This window comes from Callithrix jacchus, chromosome 2, assembly GCF_049354715.1.
Source record: "Callithrix jacchus isolate 240 chromosome 2, calJac240_pri, whole genome shotgun sequence".
Taxonomy (NCBI): Eukaryota; Metazoa; Chordata; class Mammalia; order Primates; family Cebidae; genus Callithrix; species Callithrix jacchus.
The window spans coordinates 162,382,505-162,397,734 of record NC_133503.1 but is presented as its reverse complement, the minus strand read 5'-3'; the positions used below and the strand labels follow the sequence as shown (position 1 = coordinate 162,397,734).

Here is a 15,230-nt window from a genome sequence, read left to right as displayed (position 1 = left end):
AACCTGTCTGCAGCTTTCACAGACTTTACAGGGAGAGAGCAGAAACACAATCAAAAGGCCATCACAATACAGCCAATTCCGTTATGGTGAGAGCTGATTTGACAATAAAAAATAAATGTTACTGAATGTGGTGATACCCTCCAAAACCAGATTTTTGCTTTACTAAACTGTGGAGGGGAAAGACTACCGTAAGAAGAAATAAATGAGAAATAACAAAAAAAATTTAAACAACAGAATGCACAGAATAGATGGCAGATGGTTAAAAGCTCTAGCTAATTGAAAGGTTTATGGGAGCCACTTGGGGCGCTCATAGATGGGTTGAAGATTAGGACAAAGATACTCAGAATAATTCTGCCTAGGTAGTTACAAGAGTTCAGCTGACTCAAACTTATCTGAACTCAGTGACATTGGTTTGCTCCAAAGGAAAGGTGAGGCACATCTAGTTTGTGATATCAGTGCATCATAAAGAAGTCAATATAGTAAAAAGCAGCAATAGGCCTCTCTGCAGGTGATGAGCATCCACCACCAGCAAGATGCAATGGCAAAATACATGATAAAAATAGTGGGGCAAGAACAAAGAAACAGAGGGCTCTTGTGCTTGGATGTAAATATTGTCAGAATCTCCCTTTGGATTATCTAAGGCTCTCAAATTCAGACAGAATTTTAACTCACGATAGCCCCAACACATTCATGTTGAGACTCTGTGTCTCAAAAATAAATAAATTAATTAAATAAAACAAGAAACAATCTCATGCAATAAAATTTAAATGAAGAAGTATGACCAGCATATTTGTTTATTCCTATAATAGAATCCAGTCAGGTAACAGAAACTATACCAGTTAACTGAAGAGATAGACTTTAAAATGTAGAATTGGTAATTAGGTAGAAAGTTATCAAATAGATAACTGAAAGGGTAAAAAGAGAAGTCTAGGCTATCACAGAGATAGCAACTGTAGGAAGGAGCCAGGAAGCAGGGAAGAAGCTAGATTTATTAAACTATGACATTTACAGAAGAGTAGTTGCAGAGCCAATCCAGATTAGGGAGGTAGAATAGTGCTGGGCTGGTGCTGGTTCCTCCCAGCTCAGTGGAGGGACTTTGGTTCGGGGACCCATATCTTTGAGGAGAGGGTACCTGCTGGCTGATGCTGGTGTTTCTGGGGCAATGACATGAAGCTAGTTCTACTTGTATTAGGGAAAAACAGCAAACTGGGTTTAGCTGCTGCTACAAAAAGACAAACTATCCCTCCAAAGGTAAAAAATGCTGCTTCAGAGAACACCAACAGGAAACACAGGAACCAGCCAGGAAGGAGCAAGTCCTTACCACCTCCTCTCCTGGAAATGTCCTTCTAATATTTGCCAAGGGAGAAACATTAGAAGCCAGAAGCAGTGTACTTGGCAGGTATGGGTACTTGGCATATCTTAAGAGCCTGCTCCTAAGAGCAGGTGCTTGGGCATCATGGCTGCCCAAGAGCTCAAGAGCATTTTTGACTGCCAAATACACAGCTTCTACAACCACAAATATGAAGAAGTGTGGTTTGCAGGATTTTTGCTCCAATATCACAAAACAGTACAAAATAATGGGTTTAAGGTTGTAAGAAAAACACCTTAATAATTTATACAATTCTGCTAGGTGTAGTGGCTCACACTTGTAATCTCAGCACTTTGGGAGGCCGAGGCAGGCGGATCACGAGGTCAGGAGTTAGAGACTAGCCTGATCAAAGTGGTGAAACTCTGTCTCTACTGAAAATACAAAAATTAGCCAGGTATGGTAGCACACGCCTATAAGCCCAGCTACTCAGGAGGCTGAGGCAGGAGAATCCCTTGAATGGGGGAGTTGGAGGCTGCAGGGAGCCTAGATGGTACCACGGTACTCCAGCCTGGGCAAGAGAGTGAGACTCCATCTCAAAAAAAAAAAAAAACTTCTCACTTTCCAACCTATGAGTGTTTTTAAAAACATCATTTTTATAAAAATCCAGAAAGTTCAAACTAATCTTTATAGACAAAAATGTTACGTGTGGGTGAGGAGAGGCAGGGAGGAACAATGTGGAGGGAGTTCCAAAAAAACTTGACTGGTGATAATTTCACAAAATGTATACTTTGATTTACATGTTGTCAATCATACACTTTAAATATGTGTATTTTATTATATATCAACTATGTCTCATTAAGCTTTTAAAAAATCCAACTCGTTTTATATCTGAAGTTAGGACTTCTAAAGCAGGAATCAAGGGGCATGGAGGACAGGAGAGCTCCTGTAAAATGAAGAGCCAAACAAAAAAGGGAAGAGGAGATAGAGAAAGAAAAGTCAAAATTACTGCCCAGCTCCCAGAAAACTGCAGACACTTCAGAACATGGATTTTTTTTAAAATTTTTTATTGCATTTTAGGTTTTGGGGTACATGTGCAGAACATGCAAGACAGTTGCATAGGTACACACATGGCAGTGTGTTTTGCTTCCTTTCTCCCCTTCACCCACATTTGGGATTTCTCCCCAGGCTATCCCACCCCAGCTCCCCCCACCTGCTGGCCTTCCCCTTTTCCCCCCATTAGACCCCAGTGTTTAGTACTCCCCTCTCTGTGTCCATGTGTTCTCATTTTTCATCACCCGCCTATGAGTGAGAATATGCGGTGTTTCATTTTCTGTTGTGTCAGTTTGCTGAGAATGATGTTCTCCAGATTCATCCATGTCCCTACAAACGACACGAACTCATCATTTCTGATTGCTGCATAATATTCCATGGTGTATATGTGCCACATTTTCCCAATCCAGTCTATCATCAATGGGCATTTGGGTTGATTCCAGGTCTTTGCTTTTGTAAACAGTGCTGCAATGAACATTGGTGTGCATGTGTCCTTATAGTAGAATGATTTATAGTCCTTTGGATATATACCCACTAATGGGATTGCTGGGTCAAATGGAATTTCTATTTCTAGGGCCTTGAGGAATCGCCACACTGTCTTCCACAATGGTTGAACTAATTTACACTCCCACCAACAGTAGTGTTCCTTTTTCTCCACATCCTCTCCAGCATCTGTTGTCTCCAGATTTTTTAATGATCGCCATTCTAACTGGCGTGAGATGGTATCTCAATGTGGTTTTGATTTGCATCTCTCTGATGACCAGTGATGAGCATTTTTTCATATGATTGTTGGCCTCATATATGTCTTCTTTCTTAAAGTGTCCGTTCATATCCTTTGCTCAATTTTGAATGGGCTTGTTTGTTTTTTTCCTGTAAATCTGTTTGAGTTCTTTGTCAATTCTGGATATCAGCCCTTTGTCAGATGGGTAAACTGCAAACATTTTTTTCCCATTCTGTTGGTTGCCGATTCACTCTAGTGACTGTTTCTTTTGCCGTGCAGAAGCTGTGGAGTTTGATTAGGTCCCATTTGTCTATTTTGGCTTTTGTTGCCAATGCTTTTGGTGGTTTGTTCATGAAGTCCTTGTCTACTCCTATGTCCTGGATGGTTTTGCCTAGATTTTTTTCTAGGGATTTTATGGTGCCAGGTCTTATGTTTAAGTCTTTAATCCATCTGGCGTTAATTTTAGTGTAAGGAGTCAGGAAGGGGTCCAGTCTCTGCTTTCTGCACATGGCTAGCCAGTTTTCCCAACACCATTTGTTAAACAGGGAATCCTTTCCCCATTGCTTGTTTTTGTCAGGTTTATCAAAGATTGTATGGTTGTAGATATGTTGTGTTGCCTTCGATGCCTCTGTTCTGTTCCATTGGTCTATATCTCTGTTTTGGTACCAGTACCATGCTGTTTTGATTACTGTAGCCTTGTAGTATAGTTTGAAATTTGGTAGTGTGATGCCCCCCGCTGTGTTCTTTTTGCTTAGAATTGACTTGGCTATGCGGGCTCTCTTTTGGTTCCATATGAAGTTCATGGTGGTTTTTTCCAGTTCTGTGAAGAAAGTCAATGGTAGCTTGATGGGGATAGCGTTGATTCTGTAAATTACTTTGGGCAGTATAGCCATTTTCACGATGTTAATTCTTCCTAACCATGAACATGGAATGTTTCTCCATCTGTTTGTGTCCTCTCTTATTTTGTTGAGCAGTGGTTTGTAGTTTTCCTTGAAGAGGTCCCTTACGTTCCTTGTGAGTTGTATTACAAGGTATTTTATTCTTTTTATAGCAATTGTGAATGGCAGTTCGTTCTTGATTTGGCTTTCTTTAAGTCTGTTATTGGTGTAGAGGAATGCTTGTGATTTTTGCACATTGATTTTATATCCTGAGACTTTGCTGAAGCTGCTTATCAGTTTCAGGAGTTTTTGGGCAGAGGCGATGGGGTCTTCTAGGTATACTATCATGTCGTCTGCAAATAGAGACAATTTGGCTTCCACCTTTCCTATTTGAATACCCTTTATTTCTTTTTCCTGCCTGATTGCTCTGGCTAGAACTTCCAGTAATATATTGAATAGGAGTGGTGAAAAAGGGCATCCTTGTCTAGTGCTGGATTTCAAAGGAAATGCTTCCAGTTTTTGCCCATTCAGTATGATATTGGCTGTTGGTTTGTCTTAAATAGCTTTTATTACTTTGAGATACGTTCCATTGATACCGAGTTTATTGAGGGTTTTTAGCATAAAGGGCTGTTGAATTTTGTCGAATGCCTTCTCTGTGTCAATTGAGATAATCATGTGGTTTTTGTTTTTGGTTCTGTTTATGTGGTGAATTACGTTTATAGACTTGCGTATGTTGAACCAGCCTTGCATCCCTGGGATAAATCCTACTTGATCATGATGGATAAGTTTTTTTGATTTGCTGTTGCAATCAGCTTGCCAATATTTTATTGAAGATTTTTGCATCTATGTTCATCATGGATATTGGCCTGAAGTTTTCTTTTCTTGTTGGGTCTCTGCCGGGGTTTGGTATCAGGATGATATTGGTCTCATAAAATGATTTGGGAAGGATTCCCTCTTTTTGGATTATTTGGAATAGTTTCAGAAGGAATGGTACCAGCTCCTCTCTGTGTGTCTGGTAGAATTCGGCTGTGAACCCATCTGGACCTGGGCTTTTTTGTGTGTGGTAGGCTCTTAATTGCTGCCTCGACTTCTGACCTTGTTATTGGTCTATTCATAGTTTCCTCCTGGTTTAGGCTTGGGAGGACACAGGAGTTCAGGAATTTATCCATTTCTTCCAGGTTTACTAGTTTATGTGCATAGAGTTGTTTATAATATTCTCTGATGATGGTTTGAATTTCTGTGGAATCTGTAGGGATTTCTCCTTTATCATTTTTTGTTGCATCTATTTGGTTGTTCTCTCTTTTCTTTTTAATCAATCTGGCTAGTGGTCTATTTTGTTGATCTTTTCAAAAAACCAGCTCTTGGATTTATTGATTTTTTGAAGGGTTTTTCGTGTCTCTATCTCCTTCAGCTCAGCTCTGATCTTAGTTATTTCTTGTCTTCTTCTGGGTTTTGAGTTTTTTTGATCTTGCTCCTCTAGCTCTTTCAATTTTGACGATAGGGTGTCAATTTTGGATCTCTCCATTCTCCTCATATGGGCACTTACTGCTATATATTTTCCTCTAGAGACTGCTTTAAATGTGTCCCAGAGATTCTGGCATGTTGTGTCTTCATTCTCATTGGTTTCGAAGAACTTCTTTATTTCTGCCTTCATTTCATTGTTTATCCAGTCAACATTCAAGAGCCAGTTGTTCAGTTTCCATGAAGCTGTGCGGTTCTGGGTTGGTTTCTGAGTTCTGAGTTCTAACTTGATTGCACTATGGTCTGAGAGACTGTTTGTTATGATTTCAGTTGTTTTGCATTTGCTGAGCAGTGCTTTACTTCCAATTATGTGGTCAATTTTAGAGTAGGTGTGATGTGGTGCTGAGAAGAATGTATATTCTGTGGATTTGTGGTGGAGAGTTCTGTAAATGTCTATCAGGTTTGCTTGCTCCAGGTCTGAGTTCAAGCCCTGGATATCCTTGTTGATTTTCTGTCTGGTTGATCTGTCTAATATTGACAGTGGAGTGTTAAAGTCTCCCACTATTATTGTGTGGCAGTCTAAGTCTCTTTTTAAGTCGTTACGAACTTGCCTTATGTATCTGGGTGCTCCTGCATTGGGTCCATATATGTTTAGGATCGTTAGCTCTTCTTGTTGTATCGATCCTTTTCCCATTATGTAATGACCTTCTTTGTCTCTTTTGATCTTTGTTGCTTTAAAGTCTATTTTATCAGAGATGAGAATTGCAACTCCTGCTTATTTTTGCTCTCCATTTGATCGGTAGATCTTCCTCCATCCCTTTATTTTGAGCCTTTGTGTATCCTTGCATGTGAGATGGGCTTCCTGGATACTGATGGGTTTTGGATTTTTATCCAATTTGCCAGTCTGTGTCTTTTGATTGGTGCATTTAGTCCATTTACATTTAGGGTTAATATTGTTATGTGTGAATTTGATACTGCCATTTTGATGCTAGCTGGCTGTTTTGCCTGTTAGTTGTTGTAGATTCTTCATTATGTTGATGCTCTTTAGCATTTAGTGTGATTTTGGAATGGCTGGTACTGGTTGTTCCTTTGTATGTGTAGTGCCTCTTTCATGAGCTCTTGTAAAGCAGGCCTGGTGGTGACAAAATCTCTGAGTACTTGCTTGTTCACAAAGGATTTTATTTTTCCTTCACTTCTGAAGCTCAGTTTGGCTGGATATGAAATTCTGGGTTGAAAGTTTTTTTCTTTAAGGATGTTGAATATTGGCCCCCACTCTCTTCTGGCTTGTAGGATTTCTGCCAAGAGATCTGCTGTGAGTCTGATGGGCTTCCCTTTGTGGGTGACCCGACCTTTCTCTCTGGCTGCCCTTAGTATTTTCTCCTTTATTTCAACCTTGTTGAATCTGACAATTATGTGCCTTGGGGTTGCTCTTCTTGCGGAATATCTTTGTGGTGTTCTCTGTATTTCCTGCATTTGAGTGTTGGCCTGTCTTGCTAGGTGGGGGAAATTTTCCTGGATAATGTCCTGAAGAGCATTTTCCAGCTTGGGTTCATTCTCTTTGTCACATTCTGGTACACCTATCAAACGTAGGTTAGGTCTCTTCACATAGTCCTACATTTCTTGGAGACTTTGTTCATTCCTTTTTGCACTTTTTTCTCTGATCTTGGTTTCTCGTTTTATTTCATTCAGTTGATCTTTGACTTCTGATATTCTTTCTTCTGCTTGGTCAATTCGGCTGTTGAAACTTGTGCATGCTTCACAAAGTTCTCGTATTGTGTTTTTCATCTCCTTTAATTCATTCATATTCCTCTCTAAGTTATCCATTCTTGTTATCATTTCCTTGAATCTTTTTTCAAATCTTTTTTCAAGGTTCCTAGTTTCTTTGCATTGATTTAAAACATGTTCTTTTAGCTCACAAAAGTTTCTCATTATCCACCTTCTGAAGTCTAATTTCGTCATTTTGTCACAGTCATTCTCCGTCTAGCTTTGTTCCCTTGCTGGTGAAGAGTTTTGGTCCTTTCTAGGAGGCGAGGTGTTCTGGTTTCGGGTGTTTTCCTCCTTTTCTTCCCATCTTTGTGGATTTATCCACCTGTTGTCTGTGTAGTTGCTGACTTTTCGATTGAGTCTCTGAGTGGACACCCAGATTGTTGATGATGAAGTATTTCTGTTACTTGGTTTTCCTTCTACCAGTCTAGCCCCTCCACTGTACGACTGCTGAGGTCCACTCCAGGCCCTGCTTGTCTGGGGTGCACCTATAGCAGCTGCGGAACAGTGAGGGATGCTACCAGTTTCTTTTTCTGGTATCTTTGTCCCAGAATGATGCCTGCCAAATGTCAGTTTTCTGGTTATAGAGGGGTCAGGGAGCTGCTTGAGGAGACAGTCTGTACTTTATAGGAGCTCAAGTGTGAACTGTGAGCTCTGTTGTTCATTCAGGGCTGTTAGGCTGCTACGTTTAATTCTGCTGCAGCAGAACTCATAACAAAACCCTTTTTTTCTCAGATGCTCTGTCTCGGCGGAGGGGGGAGGGGTTGGGGCTTACTTTGTGAGTGTCCATTGTGCTGTCCTGCCCAGCTAGGAGGCAGTCTAGTCCTTATTTGCCTGCCAAGGCTCCGCCCTGCTGGTGTGAGGTTTGCCTTGCTGCAGGCTCTGCCCTGCTGCTGCGGTCTCTGCCCTGCTGCCACGGGCTACGCCCTGCGGCAGAGTCTCCCTGTTGTAGCAGGTTGCCTCGGCAACGGCAGACTGCGTCAGCAATGGGCGTGTACCTCAGTAGGGGCAGATTGCCTCGGTAATGGCGGACACCCCTCCCCCACGGAGCTGCACCATCCTGGGTTCAGCTGTGCCTGCCGGGAACCTCTCCACTCAGAGCGTTTGGAATCGCCATTTTGTTTGTCCCACTGCGCTACCCCAAACCCTGTTTCCCTGGAATTTCCTGGCCTGGCTCACTGTCTAAGTCCCATTCAGTCTCAAATTCAGCCCTCTCAAGTCTCAGATTGCCGGTTCAACAGGGCACCCGGACCACTGCGCTTTTGCGAAGCGCTGTGTAGTGCCGCTGCGCTATAGCGCCGGCCGCCGGCTGCACCGGCTGCCAGCTGCACCAGCCAAAACCTCTGCCTGGCATCCCACGTCTCTTTTATACCTGGGAATTTCTTCATTCTGTGGGCAAGAAAGATCCGTCTGGAAATGCGGCCCTGACTCACCCTCTCCGCAAATTCACCGAGAGCTTCAATCCTGGGTTGTTCTCACTGTACCATCTTGAGTCCCTCCTCCCAGAACATGGAATTTTTCCCAAAGTCTCAAGCCGAATGCTCCTCTTCTCCTCCTCTCCTCCCACACATTCACAAACACTCCTTCTTTCTGCCTAAGGGCTTTTGCAGGCACCTCACATAAAAGAACCACCTGGAACTTCAAACCCCTCAGTTGCAGTCCTTGGAAAGAAGAATTCCAGCTCTCTGCTCAGTAAGAAGGCAGAATATCAAGACAGCCTTCTTTATTGTTCTGTGTTTGGAAGCAAATAACTAGGTCCAGCCCACTATCAAGAGAAGGAGATTACAAGAGAGACACAAATACTACAGGAGGTGGGGATCCTTGGGAGCCATCTTAAAGGCTACTGTTAGATGAAAAGTAGTGACTTTTCTCTTTCATTGCTGATTCATGGCTGAGACTCCTATAACGACTGACAGATTAACAAGAGAAAAGCATACAAATTTATTAAATATAAGTTTTATGTGACACAAGAGGCTTCAGAAATGAAGCCCCAAAGAAACAGGTTAAACTGCGTGTTTTCATGGAGAGTCATGCAGAAGTATGGAGGACAAAGCAGACGACCTAGCAGTAATAAACCAGGGAAATTTAGCAAGGCCTGTTTGTTCAGATTCTTCTTGGCATTTCTGTATCTTGGGCTCCTTTCCTCCAGGGATAGGAAGGGCACCTGCTTCAGGGAAGGTCAGAGAATGCTTTTATGGCCAGCCTCAGTGGAGAAAGGTGGAGCACGGAACAGAGACCTTCCTGCTTCTGCTGTTCTCTCAAATGTCAAGGTGCCATATTTTGGGGTATCATGTCCTGACACTCATCATTACCTACCACAGTGGGCAAGGTTCTGAGGCCAGAAAATGTGAAGAGAACATCTATATCTAAGGAGGTGGGCCAGCAATAGAGTGTCAGAGCCCAGGGTGATTAGGAGGTACCAGGAGTATCATAGAATACTGGCAATTAGTTATATAGAGAGAAGTTCTAAGATTTGTTTTTCTTACTTAGAATCAGGATATGTCTTACAAACGGTGTTGTTAATATTCTGTGAAATACTGTAGCTTCTAAATTGTGCAGAGTTGTTTTTAGGGTCAATATTGTGTTCCATTGGCTTGTCGTCTTTGCCTGATAAGGCATTTAATCGTTGAATCTAATCTCTTGCATAACAATGGATTCAAGTGTATCTTTGAGAGTGAGAGAGCCAATGAGGAGCAATGAGGAGCAGAATTACAAAGAATTGAATATTTTTTTTTTTTTTTTGAGACTGAATCTCACTCTGTCACCCAGGCTGGTGTGCAATGGCACAATCTCTGCTCACTGCAACCTCTGCCTCCTGGGTTCAAGGGATTCTCCTGCCTGCCTCAGCCTCCCAGGTAGCTGGGATTACAGGTTCGTGCCACCACTCCCGGCTAGTTTTTGTCTTTTTAGTAGAGACGGGGTCTCAAACTTTTGACCTCAGGTGATCCGCCCACCTCAGCCTCCCAAAATGCTGGGATTACAAGCCTGAGCCATCATGCCTGGCCAGGTCTGTTTCCTTTTAAATATCATCTACATTTATGCCACACCCCTTAAAAGCTACATGAATCCTGATGATGGCTTTGGAAAAGATGGTGAGGGCACAGGAGCTAAGAGCCATCCGAGCAGGTGAATCTAGGGAGAAAAATAGTGTGAAAGAAAGAAAACTGAGAGGACAGGAAGCCTTGGTTGGGAAATATAAATAAAAAACCAGGAGAATTGAAGAGTGATTCAAATGACAATGGACATGTCACCTTTTGTCCACTAGAGACACTACCACCACACGCCCTCCCTCCCAACAGTAACCTAAATTCATTTACTGGGGTGGGGGTGGAGGGGTGGACACAGTTTGGCTTTGGGTTCCTGCTTGCAGATCCATTCTGTCCTCAGTCCTCATCCCCTTGGTTTTGCATCCTTGAAAGCAGGGGATGGCACTGAAGAGGAGCGGTGCGATCCTGCATCTCAGTTGAAGGACCAAATCTCAGCCCTCCCAGTGTTGGACCTAATGACTCCTGCACTACTTGATGATCTCGGGCGCCTTGAGGGGAGTACTGTGGACATGGCTGGTTTCAGCAGCCCCGCAGATTTCAGCGTTTGATAACCTGGAAGTTTTGCAGCTTCCTTACAGTGAGAGAAAAACGGTGGGCCCTGCACAGGCCGAAGAACCACTAGAGGGCAGCAACACACCGAACTCCGTAAGACTGTAGTTCAGCATCGACCCGGGCTCACAGAGGGCTAAGGAATTGATTGATGCTGTCTTTCTAAATTCAGTCACGAGGAGGTGGTGCTGCTTTCCACAGACTGGGATGTTTCGATAACTTTCATGTACTCTAGCATACATCTGAGATGACTCTAGAAAGTCCCTCAATGAGCTAACCCTTGGTTTTATCCCTAATAAAATGGGTTCATGGGGTCAGGAGTTGAGGTATAGATTTACCGTATTTACTGCCTTCCCTCCCCCTCCACACATTCATCATTTATGCTTATATTTTTCCATACCAGAAATTTGAATCTTGTTGGGAAAGCAGAAAAGGCAATCATCCACTGGAAGTTTAGTAACAGTTTGGGAAAGCCTGAAAATTATGTATAAAATAGTGCTTTAGGAGTCCTAGCAACTGAATAGCAAACTCATTTTCTGGCATCTTGACTTTCAGAAGTCAAGGGAATCATTCTTACAACATTTGCTCAAAACAAATGTCAACAAACATTTGTTGAGTGTCTGCCATCAAGCAACCATTGTATTGGCTCATGGTACAAAGATGAATAAGACCAGGGCCAAGACAAGAATTTAGGCTGAAGGAGAGAGCAGGCACATACGACTCCACACTTCTTATACATGGAAGGCCTCAAAGACAAGCTACAGTGACAGCACTGAACGATGTTAATTCTTCAACTTTAAACTTTTGTCCCCCTAGGGCATGATGAATTATTAACAATGTTCTTTATTAGAATCCCAAAACTAAGCTTTTGAAAAACATGATTATATTGTATTATATTTTTATTACGAGAAAGTAGAAATTTATCAAATGTAAATATTTAAAATAGGCTACGATATTTGGAAACTTGGGATTTCTTGATTTTTTTAATATACCAGGAACCTCCAAAATGAAAGTGGCCCTGATGACCTCTAGGAGACCACAGAGAAAATATAGTCTCAGTTTCCTAAATAAGTTCCCAATCTAGGAAAGAGAAACACATTAACAGGCCACTTTAGTACTGTGTAAGATGCAGCCTTCTTAAGCCCTATGCATGAATTCTTCAAGACAAACCAATAATAACAATTTACCAAAAACACATTCTAAACTGCAGTGCTCAGTGCTGAGAGAAAACATGCTGAATTTTCTTTCTTTCTTTTTTTTTTTTTTTTTTTTTGAGATGGAGTTTCGCTCTTGTTGTCCAGACTGGAGTAATAGTGTAATCTTGGCTCACTGCAATCTACACCTCTGGGTTCAAGTGATTCTCCTGCCTCAGCCTCCCGTGTAGCTGGGATTACAGGCAGGCACCACCACACCCAGCTAATTTTTGTATTTTTAGTAGAGACGGGGTTTCTCCATTTTGATAGAACTCCTGACCTCAGGTGATCTGCCTGCCTTGGCCTCCCAAAGTGCTGGGATTACAGGCATGAGCCACCGTGCCCGGCCAGCATGCTGAACTAAAAAAAAATTTTTTTTTTAATTCTTATTTTTTTATTGCATTTTAGGTTTTGGGGTACATGTGCAGAGCATGCAATACAGTTGCATAGGTACACACATGGCAGTGTGTTTTGTTTGCTTTCACCCCTTCACCCACATTTGGCATTTCTCCCCAGGCTATCCCTCCCCACCTCCCCCTCCCACTGGCCCTCCCCTTTTCCCCCCAATAGACCCCAGTGTTTAGTACTCCCCTCTCTGTGTCCATGTGTTCTCATTTTTCATCACCCGCCTATGAGTGAGAATATGTGGCGTTTCATTTTCTGTTCTTGTGTCAGTTTGCTGAGAATGATGTTCTCCGGATTCATCCATGTCCCTACAAACGACACGAAGTCATCATTTCTGATTGCTGCATAATATTCCATGGTGTATATGTGCCACATTTTTCCAATCCAGTCTATCATCAATGGGCATTTGGGTTGATTCCAGGTCTTTGCTATTGTAAACAGTGCTGCAGTGAACATTCGTGTGCATGTGTCCTTATAGTAGAATGATTTATAGTCCTTTGGATATATACCCAGTAATGGGATTGCTGGGTCAAATGGAATTTCTATTTCTAGGGCCTTGAGGAATCGCCACACTGTCTTCCACAATGGTTGGACTAATTTACACTCCCACCAACAGTGTTAAAGTGTTCCTTTTTCTCCACATCCTCTCCAGCATCTGTTGTCTCCAGATTTTTTAATGATCGCCATTCTAACTGGCGTGAGTTGGTATCTCAATGTGGTTTTGATTTGCGTCTCTCTGATGACCAGTGACGATGAGCATTTTTTCATATGATTGTTGGCCTCATATATGTCTTCTTTCGTAAAGTGTCTGTTCATATCCTTTGCCCACTTTCAAATGGGCTTGTTTGTTTTTTTCCTGTAAATCTGTTTGAGTTCTTTGTAAATTCTGGATATCAGCCCTTTGTCAGATGGGTAAACTGCAAACATTTTTTCCCATTCTGTTGGTTGCCGATTCACTCTAGTGACTGTTTCTTTTGCCGTGCAGAAGCTGTGGAGTTTGATTAGGTCCCATTTCTCTATTTTGGCTTTTGTTTAAAAATATTTTTTGAGTCAGAGCCATGAGAATGCTGAATTTTATCATCCTATTTTTTCTTTATTTTTCAATTAATTCCATGTCCTATTCTGTTATTTTTGTTTGTTTTAGTTTTTTTTTTAGACGGAGTCTCGCTCTGTCACCAGGCTGGAGTGCAGTAACACAGTCTTGGCTCACTGCAATCTCCACCTCCTGTGTTCAAGCAATTCTCCTACCTCAGCCTCCTGAGTAGCTGAAATTACAGGTGTACACCACCACATCCAGCTAATTTTTGTATTTTCAGTAGAGATGGGGTTTCACCATGTTGGCCAAGATGGTCTTGATCTCCTGACCTCTGCCTGCCTCGGCCTCCCAAAGTGCTGGGATGACAGGAGTGAGTCACGATGCCCGGCCCCTATTCTGTTATTCTTGTCTCCTTTTTTCTTTTTTTCTTTCTTTCTTTTTTTTTTTTTTTTTTTTTTTAGACAGGGTTTCACCATGTTGGTCAGGCTGGTCTTTAACTCCCGACCTCAGGTGATCCACCCGCCTTGGCCTCTAAAGTGCTTGGATTACAGGCGTGACCATGCCTGGCCTCCTTTTTTCAATAAAGATTCAAAATGTGTTGATACGGTTACCTTGTATGTTTTTGTTTTTTATTTGTTTTTTTGTTTTTGAGATGGAGTTTCGCTCTTGTTACCCAGGCTGGAGTGCAATGGTGCGATCTCAGCTCACCGCAACCTCCGCCTCCTGGGTTCAGGCAATTCTCCTGTCTCAGCCTCCTGAGTAGCTGGGATTACAGGCACGCACCACCGTGCCCAGCTAATTTCTTATATTTTTAGTAGAGACAGGGTTTCACCTTGTTGACCAGGGTGGTCTCGATCTCTTGACCTCGTGATCCACCCACCTCAGCCTCCCAAAGTGCTGGGATTACAGGCTTGAGCCACCGCGCCCGGCCCACCTTGTATGTTTTTATATAACTAATGTTGTCTTATTAAGTGATATTATTAGTAGTCTCTATTTCAGGAAAACACAAGTTATTTGATTAGAAGTATATTCAAATAAGAGTCTGCAGTAAAACCATCCAGATCTTCTCCCTATTACAAGTTATCAACATAATTCTCAATGTCTCTATCTTCACCACTATAATGTTATTTTTTAGCCAGGATTCTGTTTGCGTGGTCCTCAGAGAAAAAAAAGGGAGCTTAAAAGATTCAGAAGAACCCAAGGAACTTACAAGAACGTGCTACCTTCAAGGCCAGGTGTGATGGCTCATGCTTGTAATCCCAGCATTTCGAGAGGCCAAGAGGCCAGATCATGAGATCAGGAGTTTGAGACTAGCCTGACCAACATGGTGAGACTCATCTCTACTAAAAATACAAAAAGTAGCCGGGTGTGGTGTCTCACATCTGTAATCCCAGCTACTCAGGAGGCTGAGTCAGGAGAATCACTTGAACCTGGGAGGCAGAGGTTGCAGTGAGCTGAGGTAGTGCCACTGCACTCCAGCCTGGGCGACAGAGCGAGACTTCGTGTCACCCCCAGCCCCTCCAAAAAAGTGCTACCTTCATTACTAAAATTAATGCTTTGGACTCTAAAGTTTACATACAAGAGGTGATGAGGGAGGGAGCCTGACTAAACTCATTGTTCTTCACTATCTCTCCCTGGTTTTCTCCTAGCCTTCTGAAACTTAGTGACCACTATCACTATCAAGCTAGCCATGAGGATGGGCGTTACTTGCCTTTTAACTCTGTCCGGCTCAATTAAGGACAAAACTGATTGCCAACTTACACAAAAATTGAATATTTAAAGGAGTCTTTAGTGCTAACATCTCAGAAATGACCAAA

General features: G+C 42.3%; 1 protein-coding gene across 5 annotated transcripts in view; it reads left to right on the top strand.

Annotated features, from left to right (window-relative positions):
- ZNF131 (zinc finger protein 131) overlaps positions 1–15,230 on the top strand; it is a 109,360-nt gene that overhangs the window by 33,435 nt on the left and 60,695 nt on the right. The window lies entirely within an intron of this gene.